Genomic DNA, 19,456 nt, shown 5'->3' on the forward strand with positions numbered 1-19,456 from the left:
ATTTACTGAACTTAATCTTTGAATGAAGGAAATGGTGACCAGGAAATGGTGCAAGCCAGGACCACTCATCCTGAGGCTTTGGTTCTGGGAGTAACTGCCACATAGACTCCCGTGGGCAGAGCTAGGCCTCGGTCAAGCTCGGAGAATATGTGAGGCAGGGCTAGACCCCGGGACTGTGGGGTTTTCTAAAGCCTGCCCTGCCCCTGGCCTCCCACACACATAGCCCACTGACAGAGACATCCCACCCAGGCCTTGGGGGCAAGAGAGCAGGACCAGAGGAGAACTGGCTCAGGCCTGCCCCTCTCTGTCCACTGGGTGCCCTGGGCCCCCTCAGGTGTAACAGTGAGGCCCAGGCCCAGGACAGAAAAACTGAACACCTTTACAGGTCTTCACCAAGATCCTGTGCTTCCTGCCCTGGATAAAGAGAACACTGACAGCAGGGATTGAACTGGGCCCCCTCTGGGATTGACCATTTTCTTTGGGAAAGATGCCAGATCTTTGTGGGGGGGTGGCTGCCAGAGTCTTTATAAATATCATCCCTAGAGTGGAAATGACTGGTTTCTCCTTGATTCACAGGATACCAGTAAGGCCAGCCTGGCCTGCCTCTGGTGGCTCTGTTCACACTTCTCCCCCGTTTTCTGCTTCCTCCTCTTCCTCCACCTCCCACCAGCTCCCCACCAACCACATGCAGTGTTGTCCCTCATCTCTACTCTATTCCACCTCTCTTCTGTGGCTGGCCCTTTACCAGGGCTGAGTCTCAGCTCAGGGAAAAGCTGAGACTACTCCTTTTCCTGCTCTCAGGAAACAATGAACTTCTCTGGCCCTGGGTCTCAGGACAGACTTTATGCATCCTCCGAGCTGCTGCTTTTCAATTTCACAGCAAGAAGAGCAGAAGTGAAGAAGGGATGGGGGTACAACCCAAGGAACTCTGGAAACCAAGAGGCCACCACAGGGAACCCCTGGGTCTCTATCTCCACCCCACTGGGAGAGGAAGAAGCTTGGGCAGAGTGGACATATCTCACCTGGTCAGGGCAACCAGGAGCTGAGGAGCTGGGATGCTGAGGGATGCAGCTCAGTCCTACCCATGCTCCTCTGTCCTGTTTTGCCCAGCCCTGTCCTTCTCAGAGCCCAGATCGCCCTGCAGCCTCCCTGGCCCCCTGTTCTCTTCCAGCTCCACTTGACCCTAAGAGTCACACAGAGGTCCTCTAGCACCAGCTCCTATCCCTCCTGATAACAAGCCCCCTCCTCCCTTCTTCACCCAGAGCTCCCTGAGCTATATTCATTCTAGTGGGACAGGTATGACTGAGAGGGACTACAAGGGGTCAGATTTGCTGTCTCCAGGTGGGTGTGTCCCCAGAGCTCTTGCCTCTACCTTATACCTGGGCAGCTGAGTCACTCGCTCCATAGCCTTGGTCCTTTTCAGCCTGTCTTGGTCACTGGGGGCAGCCTGCCCTCTAGTCTAAGACTCCCATGTGGCCATCTGGGTTATGGCTGCTCCTTGAGTAAGGGATTCTCTGCAGCAGGCCTAGAAAACACTACTTTTGCCATCAGTCAGCAAACAAATAGATACTGAGCATCTGCTAAGGGCCAAGTCCTGGAGATTCAGAAAAGAACTTAGCAGGCACCATCCATGATCTCATGAAGGACTAATCAAGGACAGAATGCCCCTAATCTCTTTCCTCAGTCCAGATGGGTCAGATTGGCCTGAAGATGGGTGGGAAACATACAAATGAAGACTATCTTGTTTGGGGCTAACATTCATTAGTATTTTAAGTTACAGTTTTCATATGCACTGTCACATTTGGCCCTAGAACAGCAGTGTATAGAATTGGAAATGTCTGGAAGACTTTCTGGTCTCAGTGGAGCCCCACCCCTGGATGAAGGAGGAATGCAGGAGGATGGACACAACCAGGGCAGCCATTGCTTTATGTTTTACATCTAGAGTGCCCTATGGGATATAAACTGTAGTATGCAAGGGATACCACATTTCCTTAACTTCCTTAAACGTCACCAGATTCAGGGAGGCTCACATAGGGCCAAAAAACAGAGAACAGCTTCTAAGTCACAGGCCATCTTGGTTACTGCTACATCCTTACGTTCCAAGCCACAATGACCCTTCAAACTTGGGAAGCTCTTAGCTTGGGGGTACACATGGTATATGAGACTCTTTGTTGAAACTGGGTCCCTCTGTGCCATCCCCTTCCAGGTCTTCACAACAATCTGGGGCACTGCTTTGTACTTAAGTCTAGATCACAGCCATGGATAAGTAATCCCTGGCCAAAAACACATACGATTAACAAACTTGTTTCTGCAAGGATGAAATATCTCCCTCTGGTCTTCTATTATCCTCTAAGGCATGCCCTCTCACATCTATTTGCTCACACACTTTTGAAAAAATTATCTTAATGATCACTTTCATAGGATGGAAGAGCACAACTTCTGTTCTTGGGCTGAAAATACTCCTGAGACTAACTTATACCAATGCCATGCTTGGAAAGGGAAAATGAAGGCATGAAAACATGGACAACTATGCACATGAGCTCACACAAATATAAATGCAAACACAAACACATTTACACATATACACGTATGTATGTGTGTGCGTGTAATTTCAAAAAGTTGCCCTGACACATATATAAGTAATTTGAGGAAAGGGTTCTTTGACTTGAAAGGTTTTAAAGCCTCTGCTGCAGGTGACATTCTCTTTTGTTAGATGAGGAAAATGAGACCCAGAAAGAGGTAATGTAGCCACATCACTGGACCGAAGGCCTTGTCTTCTAACTCCCAGGTGAAGTCTTTTCCAACTGAGATAAAACTTCAGAACTGTAAGGGGTCTTAGTGATGTCTGTGGTAGATGAAGATTGTGGTTAATAGTATAAATATAAGAATGTTCTTTTACAGAGTGTTAAGAATATGATAAATTATAACTAATGTAACTTATGGATGATAGTTAACAGTAATATTGTAATATTTTGCAGCAATGGCAAATAAGATATTTTATCAATTCTAAGGGACAACAATGGGGGGTATAAGGAGGCTTAGGATTTTTCCTTTTTGAGTGATTGAAATGTTCTAAAATTGACTGAGGTGCGACAGCACAACTCTGTGATGAAAACGAGAGCCACTGAGTATACACTTTGAAAGGATTGTACAAAGGGTGGGCTGTATAACACAGGGAATCCTGTGGTGGAAATTGAACAAATATAAAAATGTTTTCTCATGAACGTTAACAAATATATATCACTAATACAGGGTGTTAATAATCAGGTGGGTTGGGGGGAAATATACTAAATATAAGATATGAGCTATAGTTAGTAGTAGTATTTTGACAATTGTAACAAATGTTTCACAACAATGCAAGGTATTGGTGGTGGGTGATATATGGGAGTTCTGTATAATGACAAGCATGTTTGTTTTTTAAATTCACAACTTTCACTATACACTTATTGTTATGTATGTTCACGTATGAATGATATACTTTCATAAAAATTTTTTATGAAAAAAAAAAGATGCAGAAGGATTCACACACACAAAGTTCTATCATGCCACACCATAACAACCTCTCAGGCCTAACTAGGATACTTTTCAAACTCTGTTCCAACAGCACTCTGGAGAGGATGGGGTTGGATTCACACTAGCAGCCATTCCAAGACAATGCTAATTGTCAGACACTTCCCTTTGCTGAGCCGAAATCTGCCCGATGTGGCTGTCTTCACATTTGAGTGTGGCAGAGAAAAAAGTTTGCAGCTTGGCAGTCATGTGTTGTGTGTGTGTGTGTGTGTACACTCTGCAACCATCATTGGGCACATTATTTAATATCTGAGTGTTTAATTTTTCAACGTGGTTAATGATTGCTGTCACACAGAAAGTGGAGAATTCTGTGAGTTAACATATATAAGGCCCGTTTTGAAAAGCTTTAGAACTTATTAAAGTAAGGGTTAATAGTAATACCCTTTGCTTTCATTCTTTCTTGATTCCCCCTTAATTGTTTTCTGTCTAAAGCAGCTAATTCTGTTGCCTAATAACAGCTTCGAATTTTGTGAAGGTAAGTATGATGCATTCCTCACCCAGCCCATTTATCCTTGCACAAGTCAGCTGGGAATTAATTCACCAGCATTGGGCACCCTCTTGGGAAGTAGGGCACCCTACTTCCCTTTTTAGCTGTTATACCTTCTGTGGGGACAAGAAAGCAGCCTGACTCCCCTGCCCCTGTGAGGACTGAGACGAAGATGAGATTTCTGAAGAGAAAAGGGCCAACCAAGGGATATGTGCTGATGCCAATCCCACTGATTCCCATCCCCATATTTCCTCAGGAGCTTCTGGGTATCATGAAGAAGTGGAGTGCAGGCACGAACCACACAGCCAAAGTCCTAACATATGATGCCAAATGGCTGGAGAACTAACTCCTAAAAACATCATGGGTGATATTCTACGCCTTGGTGAATGAAATATGGTCTAGGAACAGATCCTTAGTCATCTAACTTAGAAACCTGAGACAAAGGAGTTTTGCAAGCCCATGCTGGAGGTTCTGGCAAATAATGCAGAATAGGGAGCACAAGGAGAATAATCTAATCACGTATCTCAGGAAGTATGCCTTGCCTCGGTTTCATTGGCAAAGTGCTCTCAGAGGACCCTCAGTTTTCTGCAGTACCTGGGACAGACTTTGAAAGGCTAGCTTGAATGGTCCAGATCTTCAGCTTTGTGCACTCGTGAGTTTTCGGCCAGAAACAGAAGATCTAAATAGCAGAGAGTTAGCTACAGCCCTCACCTGGCATACTAAAACGGAGGACAGATAGGGGACAGGACACAGAATTCTTAGGTGTGAATTAGTGTTTCCAAATGCTAAACACTCTGTGACACCTCCCCTGACCGTGAAACAGTGAGAAAGAGAATGACCCACCAGTTTTGCAAATATGTACTGGTGGTTCTGATAAGTGATTCGGTAATGTTCCTCTTACCTACCCCAAACCAAACCATTTGCCACATCCCGTACAGACACAGTAAATTAGTAAGCAGCACTAGCCCTTGAGCAAGATGGGAAGAGAAAGAGTTCATCGTCTCCAGAAGGTAAAGTCATGATCTTCAGAGCCTGTGGGAACCAAATGCTTTGGGGAAGGGAAGTGGCCTTGGTGGGCTAAGACCCTGGGGAGATAAAGATCTCTATCTCTGGTCACAAGCTCACATCAAAGGCAACTCATAACCCAGCACATTGCTCTTTTCCAACTCACTCCCATCCAGAAAGGCAATCAACACCAATTTACTTTTTCTGGGTCTTTATTCCACTTGCCCACAGGCATTACCTGTGCCCTTGGTTTGGTAAGAATGGGAATACTGTTCTCACCTAAGCCCACTTCTCTCCTTTCCTTAGAGTCGTCTCTCTACAAATTATCCCAGACATCTACCCTCTATGGTTTTTTACTGAATCATCCCCAACCTGTTTCAGACCTCATTCTTCCCCTTTTTGTTGGTAATGGTGTTACAGGTTGGGGAGTGCTTAGGGTAGGTAACAGAGGGGAGATTAAAGGGATTTCGATTGGATACCAAAACTCTGGAAACTTCATCAACATATATCTGTCCCCTTGAAAGTTTTCTTTCCCCATTCCTGCCCTCTCTCCATCCTTACCATTACAGAGGCAAGATAGAAGCACCACCTTCCTCACACCAAAACACACCTAGGTCTCTCCCACAGAACAAATTCTGAAGCCACATAACCACCTCTGAAACTCTGGCTATCATCTCAGCCTAACAGGAATGCAGAGACAACTCTTAACTAAGGAAGGGATTTCTTCTCAGCCACAAGGCTCAGTCTCATCTCAAATGAAACCAGCTAGGACCAAGTTCAGGCCCCTAGGCCTGTGGGTTCTTATTTGGCATAACCTAACAGAATGATGAGATTCAGGCAAATCAGTTTATAACGGCAGATTTAGATGCCATATATGAGTGCAGGGATATCATGTCACTTTGTCATTGTCATTACTTAAAAGGAAAAGCCCTGCTTACTAGACTAGATGTGGTTCAGTGAGAAGCAAAGGCCCAAGGGTTTGTCCCACATGAACCAGGCATGACACTCTCCTACATATTGGGGGAGGCCAATGGGGGAATAAAGAAAAAAGTCAAAGAAAGTGGGTGATCCAAATGATCCTTTCCTTTGAGAGGTGGTAGCCACTGAGGTACCTTCCTCTTCTAAGTAAAGCAGAGTCAAACATCAGAAATATAACAGCAACTTTTGTTCTTCAGCAACCCCTTAATTTTTTCTCCAGATTCCTTGAACCAGTTAGGAAATAGTGAAGTTTATGGAGGCTTGGATAAGAACACAGGCTCTGAGGTGGGAACAGAAGATGGTGGCTGAGTGAGCTTGCCTTGCCGTCTCTCCTGGGAAGAGGCAGCTGGGCACCACTGGAGGTTCTCCGGGACCAGGCTTTTTCAGGATTTTTTCAGGGCAGGAAGTGTCTGGACATCGATTTGGTGGGAAGGCCCTACAGGAAATACCTCACATTTGCTGGGTTTCCTCACCCTCCACTGCCTCATTTCTCTGTGAATAGATTTAGCCTATCTACACTATCCCCTTTCCCCTACAACTTGATATCCTCCACCAACTGCTATCTCTCCTATATTCCATCTCCCTTTCTTTGATCCACAAAGTGTCTAACTCTTAATTTCTAACACCTTTGTTTAGTTTTCCATCTGGTATTCGTCCCTGAAACTATTACCTTTCTTTTCTCTTTCCCTCTCTCACGAAAACAATAGCCTCTTAGTACGTACCACATTCCTCCCATATTCAGTCGTCTACCTCATTATAGGTACTTTCCTACTACTATAACTCTACACAATTTACATGATCTAACCTCCATCCTCCCAGAACTCATATTGTTGCTTTGTAAACATATATCACCAATACTACTTCACACTTTTTCCTTCCTTACACAATTGACTTTCCCCAGCACTAATACTTTCCTTTAAAGTGAGCTTAACTAGCAATAAGAAATTGGAATAAGAAGAACAAAGTGACAAAGAGAAGATATAACACTTACGCAAAAACAACAGCTAATTAATCTCCAAGACTAGAAAAAGAAGCTAAGGAACTAATTAAACCCATCAAGAAAAAATGTTGACAAGACAGCAACAAAAATCTACAAACCAAACCAGTAATCAGGAAAACATGGCTGAATCCAATCAACAAACTGAAAATCAGGAAGGGGGGCAGGACTTCGCACAAGCAATGAAAGATCTCAGAACATTTATCACCGACAAATTTGATGAAGTAATGAAAGAGGTTAACAGCGTGAAGACAACACTTGGAGGGGAAATTGCAGACATGCGCAAAAAAATAACAGATATGACAGAAATGAACACCACAGTTCAAGAAATCAAAAATACACTTGCAGCAAATATCAGCAGACTAGAAGAGGCAGAGCAGAGAATTAGTGATGTGGAAGACAGTGCATTGGAAATCAAACAGATAGTAGAAGTGGTCAATAAAAAGGTAGAAAAAATCCAGATAGGACTTAGGGACCTGAATGATAACGCAAAACGCTCAAACATACGTATTATAGGCATTCCAGAAGGAAAAGAGAAGGGAAAGGGGTCAGAAGGAGTGTTGCAGGAAATAATGGCTGAAAACTTCCCAAATCTACTGAAAGAGACAGATGTACATATCCAAGAAGCACAGCGCACTCCACTGGTCATAAACCCCAACAGGCCCACCCCAAGACATATACTTGTCAAATTATCCAATGCTCAAGACAAAGAAAAAATTCTAAAAGCAGCAAGAGAAAAGAAAACCATCACATACAAGGGAAACTCCATAAGATTAAGTGCTGATTTCTCATCTGAAACGATGGAGGCAAGAAGGCAGTGGTATGATATAGTCAAGGTACTAAAGGAAAAAAATCTCCAACCAAGAATACTCTATCCAGCTAAACTAGCATTCAAAAATGATGGAGAGTTCAAAATATTCACAGATAAACAGAAACTGAAAGAGTATATCAACAAGAAACCTCCCCTTCAAGAAATTCTTAAGGGAGTTCTGCAGGAAGAAAGGAAAAAACAGGACAGTCAGAGATGGAGGAGAGTGTAAAAGCAACAAGAAAGACAAAAATAGAAGGGGAAAATAAAATAATACAAACAAAATATAACAAACACAAATCCAACCAAAATATGGCTACCAAAAATAACTCTCTAAACGTAATAACACTGAATGTCAACGGATTAAACTCACCTATCAAAAGATTCAGACTGGGACACTGGATAAGGAAATACGACCCATCTACATGCTGCCTACAAGAGACACATCTTAGACCCAGAGACTCATGGAGGTTGAAAGTGAATGGCTGGAAAACAATCATACAAGCAAACAACAACCAAAAAAAGGCAGGAGTAGCTATATTAATATCAGACAAAATAGACTTTAAATGCGAAACAATTGTGAGAGACAAAGAAGGATACTATATTTTAGTGAAAGGGACAATTTGTCAAGAAGATCGAACAATCATAAATATTTATGCTCCTAACAAGGGCGCCTCTAAATATGTGAGGCAAACGCTGGAAAAACTAAGTGAAAGAATAGATGCATCTACAATTATAGTGGGGGATTTTAATACACCACTATCAACTCTGGACAGAACATCTCAAAAGAGAATCACTAAAGAAACAAAACATTTGAACAGTATATTAGAAGAGCTGGATCTAATAGACATATATAGATCATTACACCCAAACACAGCAGGATATACATTTTTCTCAAGCGCACATGGAACATTCTCCAAGATTGACCATATGCTAGGCCACAAAGAAAGGCTTAATGAATTCAGAAAGATCGAAATCATACAAAACAATATCTCTGACCACAGTGGAGTCAAGCTGGAAATTTGCAAGGGACAGAGACCCAGACTTCACACGACAATTTGGAAATTAAACAGCACACTCTTAGAAAAACAGTGGGTCAAAGAGGAAACCTCAAAAGAAATCAATGACTACCTTGAAACAAATGATAATGATAACACAACATACCAAAATTTATGGGATGCAGCAAAAGCGGTACTGAGAGGGAAATTTATAGCCATAAATTCATATATCAAAAAAGAAGAAAGAGCAGAAATTGAAGAATTAACTGCACATTTGAAGGAATTAGGAAAACAACAACAAATAACCCAACAGGAAGAAGAAGGAAGGAAATAACAAAGATAAGAGCAGAACTAAATGAAATAGAAAATAAGAAAGCACTTGAAAAAATAAACAAGACCAAGAGCTGGTTTTTTGAGAAGATCAACAAAATTGACAAACCTTTAGCGAGACTAGCAAGGAAAAAAAGAGAAAAGATGCAAATACACAAAATAAGAAATGAGAAAGGTGATATCACCACTGACCCCACAGAAATAAAGACTATCATAAGAGGATACTTTGAAAAACTATATTCCAACAAAAATGACAATTTAGAGGAAATGGACAAATTCCTAGAAATACATAAGCAGCCCATACTGACGAAAGAAGAAATTGATGATCTTAACAAACCAATCACAAGCAAAGAGATAGAATCAGTCATTAAAAATCTCCCAACTAAGAAGAGCCCAGGGCCAGACGGCTTCACAGGTGAATTCTACAAAACATTCCGGAAAGAACTAATACCAATCCTATTGAAACTCTTCCAAAAAATCGAAACAGAAGGAACACTGCCTAATTCCTTCTATGATGCCAACATTACCCTAGTACCAAAGCCAAACAAAGACAACACAAGAAAGGAAAATTACAGACCAATTTCTCTAATGAACCTAGACGCAAAAATACTTAACAAAATATTTGCTAAACGTATTCAACAACACATTAAACGAATTATACACCATGACCAAGGGGGATTTATCCCAGGTATGCAAGGATGGTTCAACATGAGAAAATCAATCAATGTAATACACCATATAAACAGATTGAGAGAAAAAAACCACATGATTATATCTATAGATGCAGAAAAGGCATTTGACAAAATACAGCACCCCTTCCTGATAAAAACACTCCAAAAGATCGGAATACAAGGAAACTTTTTGAACATGATAAAGAGTATATATGAAAAACCTAAAGCCAACATTGTTTACAATGGCGAAATCCTGAAATCCTTCCCTCTAAAATCAGGAACAAGACAAGGATGCCCATTGTCTCCGCTCCTATTTAACATTGTCTTGGAAGTACTGGCTCGAGCACTGAGACAAGAACCAGATATAAAAGGCATTCAAATTGGAAGGGAAGAAGTCAAAATTTCATTATTTGCAGATGACATGATCCTATATATAGAAAACCCTGAGAGATCTTCAACAAAGCTCCTAAAACTCATAAATGAGTTTAGCAAAGTCGCAGGTTATAAGATCAATGCGCAAAAATCAGTAGCATTTCTATACACTAATAATGAACAAGATCAGGAGGAAATCAAGAAACAAATACCATTCACAATAGTAAATAAAAATTCAAATACTTAGGAATAAATTTAACTAAAGAGGTAAAAAACTTATACATCGAGAACTATACAAGATTGTTCAAGGAAATCAAAGAAGACCTAAATAAACGGAAGAATATTCCCTGTTCATGGATAGGAAGACTGAATATTATTAAGATGTCTATCCTACCAAAACTGATCTACACATTCAATGCAATCCCAATAAAAATCAACACAGCCTTCTTTAAGGAACTAGAAAAACTAACTATGAAATTTATATGGAATAAAAAGAGGCCCTGAATAGCCAAAGACATATTGAAAAAGAAAAACGAAATAGGAGGAATCACACTTCCTGACTTCAAAACATACTACAAAGCTACAATAGTGAAAACAGCATGGTACTGGCATAAGGAGAGACACACAGACCAATGGAATCGAATTGAAAGTTCAGATATAGAACCTCATGTATATAGCCATATAATATTCGATAAAGCCACCAAACCTTCTCAACTGGGAGAGAATGGCCTATTCAACAAATGGTGCCTGGAGAACTGGATAGCCATATGTAGAAGAATGAAAGAGGATTACCATCTCACACCTTATACAAAGATCAACTCAAGATGGATCAAAGACCTAAATATAAGAGCCAAGACCATAAAGACCTTAGAAAGCAGTGTAGGAAAACATCTACAGGACCTTGTAATAGGAAATGGCTTCATGAATATCACACCAAAAGCACGAGCAGCAAAAGAACAAATAGATAAATGGGACTACCTCAAAATTAAAGCCTTCTGCACCTCAAAGGAGTTTGTCAAGAAAGTAAAAAGGGAACCCACACAATGGGAGAAAATATTTGGCAACCATATATCTGATAAGAGACTTATAACTTGCATATATAAAGAACTCATAGATCTCGAAAACAAAAAGATAAACAACCCATTTAAAAAATGGGAAAAAGATTTAAACAGACACTTCTCCAAAGAAGAAATACAAATGGCTAAAAAGCACATGAAAAAATGCTCCAAATCCCTAGCTATCAGGGAAATGCAAACCAAAACTACAATGAGATACCATCTTACTCCCATAAGATTGGCAGCCATGAAAAAAACAGTAGAATACAAATGCTGGAGAGGATGTGAAGAAAGGGGAACACTCATCCATTGCTGGTGGGAATGCAGAAGGATCCAACCATTCTGGAGGACAGTTTGGCAGTTTCTCAAAAAATTATCCATAGATTTGCCATATGACCCAGCAATACCACTGCTGGGTATATACCCATCAGATCTGAAAACAAGGACACAAACCGATATATGTACACCAATGTTCATAGCAGCATTGTTCACCATCGCCAAAAGTTGGAATCAATCCAAAAGTCCATCAACAGATGAGTGGATCAATAAAATGTGGTATATACACACAATGGAATACTACTCAGCTGTAAGAACCAATACACTACAATCGCACGTGATAACATGGATGAACCTTGAGAATCTCATGTTAAGTGAAGCAACCCAGGCATTGAAGGACAAATACTATATGACCTCAATGATATGAAATAAGTTAACTGCCTCAGAGAGCTAGAGTCTGGAAAAGTGGCTTACTGGAAATCGGGGGGTGGAGGAAGGATGTGAGTTAATGTCTGTAGGGGTGGAATCTGTGATGAGCTGGGGGTAAGTATGAGCACAAAGAAGGGACAAAATGGGGGCAAGGGGTTACCTTCGGGTGGGGTTTTCTGGGTTTGAGGGGGGCTGGGGATGGGAAGAGGGGTAATATGGTCCAAGAAATAGGTGGGAGGGAGGGGCAACATACAAACATGGGAGAGTGCCAGAAGTTCGTTGAGAACTAAATGTTGAGTAAAAAGTATCAAAGTATAAGTAGGGGGGTCACCTGGTTAGGACGCTCAGGGGTTATGGTCTGATGCGGGACGGACTCCGGAGGGAATAGCTGAAGGCTCATTTTGCCAAGGTGGGTTCTACCATTGGGTGGGGTGGACCCATATCCTGGGGAAGACTAATGCCGTCGAATAGAGAGAACTGTATCTCTCGTGAGAAAGGACGGCTCCCAGGGCATTAGATTGGCAGGCGTTGTGGGCCCTAAGGGGAGGGGAAAATGGACGTGCAATGGATGGAACAAAGGTAAATAAGGGGGCAAAAGAGGAGTTATGTGAGAGTACACGAGGATGAATATAAAACAGCTAATATTACACCAAAAACATATAGGGGACGACAGACTAATAATGAAAACCATAAGACAAAACATAGGATAACTAAAAAATTTAGAAAACTGTACAACCTAAAGTATGGACCACATAGTAAGCACAAATGTTACCTTGTTTGAAAACTATAGTTTCGGAATCTGTACATCAGTTTCAGGAAATATGATATGAATAAGTTAAAAGATTATTGCTGTGGAAGGGAAAAGGTTTTATGGTGGATCTGGGGAAATACTCTATATTGTATATATGAATTTTGGTGATCTAAGACTCTTCTGAAGCTGACATTATGTTGGGATTCACTTTACGGGAAGTTTTGGATCACAGAGTGGTTCAACAATGGCAGCGGAAGAATACTGATATGGGATCTTATTGACAGGATATATATGGTTGACAGGGAGTTATACAGGGCATATGCCCAGGGTATATGGTAATGTCTATATATACTCATAGTGGAAACAATTATAAACAAGAGCTGGGGGAGTACTGGGCTCCTGGCCGGGGGGTCACTGTTGTGGGCCCTGCGAGAGCAGCGGCAATCCTCCAGGTGCAACGGCAAGAACAAGGAAGGAAGGAGGGCCCAACAGTGGGCTCTTGATACTAATGGCTACACTTTTGAGCCTATGCACCTGCAATAAGAACAAGGCCTAGAGTAGCATTGTGCCTGGGGGTTTCCTCCTGACAGCCTTCATGTTACTCAAATGTGGCCACTCTCACAGCCAAACTCAGCGTGTAGATGTGATGCATTCCCCCCAGCGTGGGACACGACACCCGGGGATGAGCCTCCCTGGCACCGAGGGATCACTACCACATACCAGCTGAAGAAGCAACGAGAAAATGACCTTGAATTAAAGATTCAATGCGGAACAGCAGAATATACCTGTCTACATATAATAACATGACTTCGGGAAGCGGTTTGACCTAATGTAAGGGGGAAATGGAAAGGAGAAATGAGATTATAAGGCTGTGAGTCTCTAAAAAAGAGTCTGGAGGTTGTCAGAAGGAATACCCCTATGTACAACTGAACAGAGTCTAAGAGACAGATAAGGTAGATACAACCCCAGGTATTGGTTCTTTTGAGGGATAAAAAGACCCACGGGTTCTATGGTCATGGCAGAAGGGGTTCACTGCCATGACAGATGGCCCTTCTTTGGAGCTGGTGTTTCTGCGTGATGGAAATGGACTCAGAGGGGATCTCTTTTCACAAGACTTGCATGCTACTTTATTGGAATTGTAGTTGGTGCTGAGTTTAAGATATATGTAGGGGATTTGAATCTCTGGACTGATAATATGACACCCAGGCCCAGAGCCTCAACAGACTTCAGCTCCTACACTTTGACTTATTGGACTTACTCCACTCAGCTAACATGGAGTTGAAGAAGGTCAACCACCACAACATGGAGCCTAGAGTGTCTACAACTAGAAGCGGGAAGAGTGCATCCAGTACCCATGTGGAATCTAAGCCCTCACTTGACATAGGTGTGCAATGGACACAACCAATCCAATGTCCACAGAGAAAATGTGAAATGGGTGTGGGAATGGTAGCCATGGGGGCTGCTGGGTGTGGGGAACAGGAGGAAGAGATGAGATGTGGAGGCGTTTTCGGGACGTGGAGTTGTCCTGGATAGTGCTTCACGGACAATTATGGGACACTGTAGATCCCCCCAGGGCCCACTGGATGGAACGTGAGAGAGTCTGGGCTATGATGTGGACCATTGACTATGGGGTGCAGTGATGCTCAGAGATGAACTTACCAGGTGCAATGGATGTATCACGATGATGGGAGAGAGTGTTGCTGTGGGGGGAGTGGGGGGCGGGGGCGGTGGGTTTGAATGGGACCTCATATATATTTTTTTAATGTAATTAAAAATAATAATAATTTAAAAAATTATTAAAAAAAAAAAAAAAAAGAACACAGGCTCTGGAATCAGACCCCTGCATTCTAATCCCTGTTCCCCCTCTATGCTTACAAATTGAATGATGTGGAACAAATGACCTACCTTCTCAGTGCCTAGCATTTCTCCTTTGTGAAATGGGGGAAATATCAGTAGTGGACTCAACAGGGTGCTAAGGATCTACTGTTAGTGCTCGATAAATATTAACCAGTTTTATGGTTAAGAGTCTTATAGTCTATAATAGTTTATAGTCTCATTTGTTCAACAAATTGATAAGCAATGGCTTCTTTTCCAGATGTGTTGTTATTACTAAGTTTTACTTAGACACAGATTCTTAAAGTCATGGTCACCACCTCTAGATCACATCTAAGAAGACAATTCAGTCTCCCCACTGAGATTTTGTGGAGTGGGGTTTCTTCCTTAGGCAGACACCTGCATCAAATTGATCTTTTCTCTGTTTCTGCCATCTTGGTAATCTCTCCTCTCCCTTGCACTTTTATTGCCTTAATGGGTTTGGGAAGACCCTCCTATGGGGCCTTGGGCATTTGACTAGTTATTGAAGTTAAAAGAAAATGTCCCCCTCCATTCCCAGTCTGATCAGCATAGCACATCAGCGGGACTCTGCTCAGGGCCCTAGCTCAACTCAAGAACCTAAGCAGGGAGTAGGGAGGGAGTGGGGGTGGAAGGGCAGGGCCTGAGAGCCCTCCTCTAGCCTCTCTTCCTGTGTGAGGAGCTGGTGCTATCAAAAGATAGTAAAGCCAGGGAGTGTGGCTAGTGAAATTGTGGGAGCCCCAACAATTCACAGCAGTGGCCAGCCTGGGCAGGAGTTAACACAAAGCCCTGAAGTTCTCCAGTTTAAAGGCAGCAGAACTCCCCCCTCCAGACACAGGGAAATAAAGCTTCCTTAGAGTTGTTCCCTGTTCACCTAGTCACTCCGGCCCTAACCCATCACTGTAGACTTCAGACACCACCTAAAGTCATAAACTACATTCTGAAATCTTTCTTGGGTTCTATATGTACAGAGTTCTCTATTCTGTATGTACAGAGACTCAATCAGGCTGCCTAGCCACAGCTGCCCAGCTCACAGCACTTAGTTCCTTGGGCCTGGACCAATTACCAAATGCAGTATATCCCTCAGCCCACTCTAGCCAAGAAGTAGGACGATTATGACAAGACGATTCAAACGGGAACACCCCTCAAAAGAGGAAATATCAGGACTGCATGGTGGGAGGGCCTCCCAGGCCAGCCCTGAGCCGCAGGAAGGCTGAAACCCCTGGCCCCGACCGCAGGAACCTCAATTGAAGCTGAATCACTGTCTGTAAAATGAGCTATTAAATTATGATTAAAAGACATTTTCAGTTTAAGAGAGAAAGCATCACTACCAAGTAATATCACATACCTGAAGGAACAGTCTCTCTGAAAATAGTAATAATAAACAAAAAAGAAGCATATAGCAAAAATCATGGCTTTTTGGGTTGTTGATCATGTTGCTGTCAGAGGCCATCAAGAAAGTCTTCCCTTCATAATGGAGACTGTGAAAGTACAGAAGAGAGCGGTGAGGCGCTTCCTTGGAGAGCAGTGAATCAATGCGGGGGTCTAGGAGCAGGAGCCAAGGGACCCCTTCACTTCCCAGTACCAATATTTGGTAGGCTGGGCGAGCTAGACAAAGGAGGAGAGCCCTGGGTGAATGAGCAGGGTGTGGACAGACTAGGGGCATATGTGAGGTCAAAGGCCCCAAGCTTAGGAAACTCAGGGCTTGGTTGGTTTAGGCTCATGTTCCATTTCATAAATTACCAGCACTTGATAAACCCATGGAAATGAGGAAACAGTATTGAAATGTAATAACATAATGTTGTAAAAATACGTAGCATTGTAAAAATAGCATTGTTAAAAATTCACAAGGGTTTAAGACTCCCTAAAACAACACCCAAACAAAAGGATATTGCCAAGATGTGTTTTTTTCTTTCAATGGCCTTGTGGTAAATACAAGTATATAAATTACTATATTTTAATGTTTTCACAATATTGATACTATGATCCAGAAATTCTCCTTCTGGAAAGTTAACCTATGATAGCACCAAAATATAGAGAGAAATAAAAAAGTCTTTGTACACAAAATTGCTTACCACAATATTACTTATAATTGTCAAATTTTAAAAACAACCTAGGAACAAACCTTACTACATCCACATAATGAATTATGCAGTGGCTTGGGAGGACTTTTAGGAATCAACAGAAGAAATTATCTAAGGCTATAAATAGGCATGTAAGACATACAAAAAAATATGTGACTGATATATAACTTAACTACAGTAATAAAAACAACAACAACAACAAAAAGAAACAGTATGGTACTGGCATAAAATTAGACAGACTGACCAAGGAACAGAATCGAGAACTCAGAAATAGACCCTCACATTTATTTATGGTCAAGTGATTTTTGACAAGCCTACCAAGCCCACCCAGTTGGGCCAGAACAGTCTATTCAACAATTGATGCTGTGAGAACTGGATATCCATATACAAAGGAAAGAAAGAGGACCCCTATCTCAAACCTTATACAAAAATTAACTCAAAATGGATCAAGGACTTAAATATAAAAGCCAGAACCATAAAACTCCTAAAAGAAAATGTAAGAAAACATCTTCAAGATCTAGTACTAGGCAGTAGTTTCTTAAACCTTACACCCAAAGCACAAGCAACAAAAGAAAAAAATAGATAAACGGAACCTCCTCAAAATTAAACACTTTTATTCTTCAAAAGATTTGCCAAGAAAGTAAAAGGCAGTCTACCTAATGGGAGAAAATATTTGGAAATCACATATGCAATAAGGGTTTGAAATTCATGTTATATAAAGACACAATTCAATGATAAAAAGACAAGCAACCCAATTTAAATATGGACAAAAGACTTGAATAGACATTTCTCCAAAGAGGACATACAAATGGCCAAAAGCACATGAAAAAATGTTCAACATCACTATTAGGGAAACACAGATCAAAACTACAATGAGATACCGTCTTACACCTTATAGAATGGTCATTATTTAAAAAAAAAAAAAACAACAACAACTGCAAACTACAAGTGCTGGAAAGGATAGGGAGAAAAGGAAAACTCTTGCACTGTTGGTGGAAATATAGAATGGTGCAGCCTCTGTGGAAGACAGTTTGGTGATTCCTCAGGAAGCTAAATATAGATCCGACCTCTGATCCAACAATTCCATTTCTAGGAGATATATTAGAACTGAAAGCAAGGACGCAAACTGACATTTGCATAACGATGTTCATGGCAGCATTATTCACAATCACTAAAGTATGGAACCAACCCAAGTGTCCACCAACTGATGAATGGATAAACAAAATGTGGTATATTCAGCTGTAAGAAGAAATAAAATAGGATGCATGTGATAACATGGATGAACCTAGAGGATATTATATTGAGTGAAATAAGCCAGACACAAAAGGACACATATTGCATGGTCTCACTAATAAGAACTAAATACAATGAGTAAACTTGAGGAGGTAAACTCTAGAGTGTATGTTACTAGGAAATAGAATGTGGGTTGAGAATGGGAGATGATGCTTCATGTATGTGGCATTACTAATAAGGTTAATTGTAAAAGTGTGGAAATGAATAGAGTTGAGAGTAACACATTATAATAAGTAATAACTAACACTTCTGATTTGTAAATGTGATTGTTTTTGAAAGGGCTAGTCTGTGTATGTAATCTATAATTGAAAGGGAAACTAGAGAATAATCTAGGGACTGTATAACATAGTGATTTTGGTGGTGCATGAAGATTGTGGTTAACAACATAAACATAACAATCTTCTTTTACAGTGCTAAGAATGTGGTGATACACGGGAAAATTACAACTAATGTAACTTATAGATGTTGGTTAATAGTAATGTTGTAATATTTTGTAGCAATGGCCAGATTTTTTTCCCAATACTAAGGGACAACAGTGGGGGCATAAGGAGGTATGGGATTTTTCCTTGTGGAGTAACGAAAAGGTTAAAAATTGACTGAAGTGATGACAGCACCACTCTGTGATGAAAATGAGAGCCACTGAATATACACTTTAAATGCACTATACAAAGCATGGGACTCTATATCACAGGGAATCCAGTGGTGGATGATGGACTAGGGTTAACTGGACAAATATGAGAACATTTTCTCCTCAACTATAAAAAATATGTAATACTAATATAGGGTATTAATAATTGGGTAGGGTGGGGGAAATACAGTAAATGTGAGATATAGGCTACATTGAGTAGTAATATTTTGATGATTCTCTTTCATAATTTGTAACAAATGTTTCACAACAATACAAGATGGTGGTGGTGCTGAGATGCATAAGAGACTTGTATGATGATATGCATGTCTGTTTTGTAAATTCACAGATTTTAGTATACATTTATTGTTTATGTATGTTCATGTATGAATGATATACTTCAATAAAATTTTATTTGAAAATATATATGACTGATAGACATATAAACATACATTAAATGCTTAGCTTTCAGATAGATTCGAATTACAACAGAAAGACAACATTATTGCCTACAGACTGGCAATGATTAAAAAGAATGATAATAGTCCATGCAGCTGTAGGTGTAGGGAATGTTATATTCATAACATTTATGAGCTTCCTGGAAAACAATTTTTCAATATAAACAAAAGGCCAAAATTTGCACCAATTTTTGATTGAGTAATCCCACTCCAAGAATTTATCCTAGAAAAACTGAACATAACACAAATGAGGTTACTCATCAAAATACTATTTATGTTAGCAAAAATATTACAGGGGAGTGGATATAGCTTAAGTGGTTGAGCACTTGCTTCCCATGTATGAAGTCCTGGGCTCATTTTACAGCACCTCCTAAAAATATGTATTTTACGAACAAACTTGAACTCTAGTAATGGATGA

This window comes from Dasypus novemcinctus, chromosome 3, assembly GCF_030445035.2.
Source record: "Dasypus novemcinctus isolate mDasNov1 chromosome 3, mDasNov1.1.hap2, whole genome shotgun sequence".
NCBI lineage: Eukaryota > Metazoa > Chordata > Mammalia > Cingulata > Dasypodidae > Dasypus > Dasypus novemcinctus.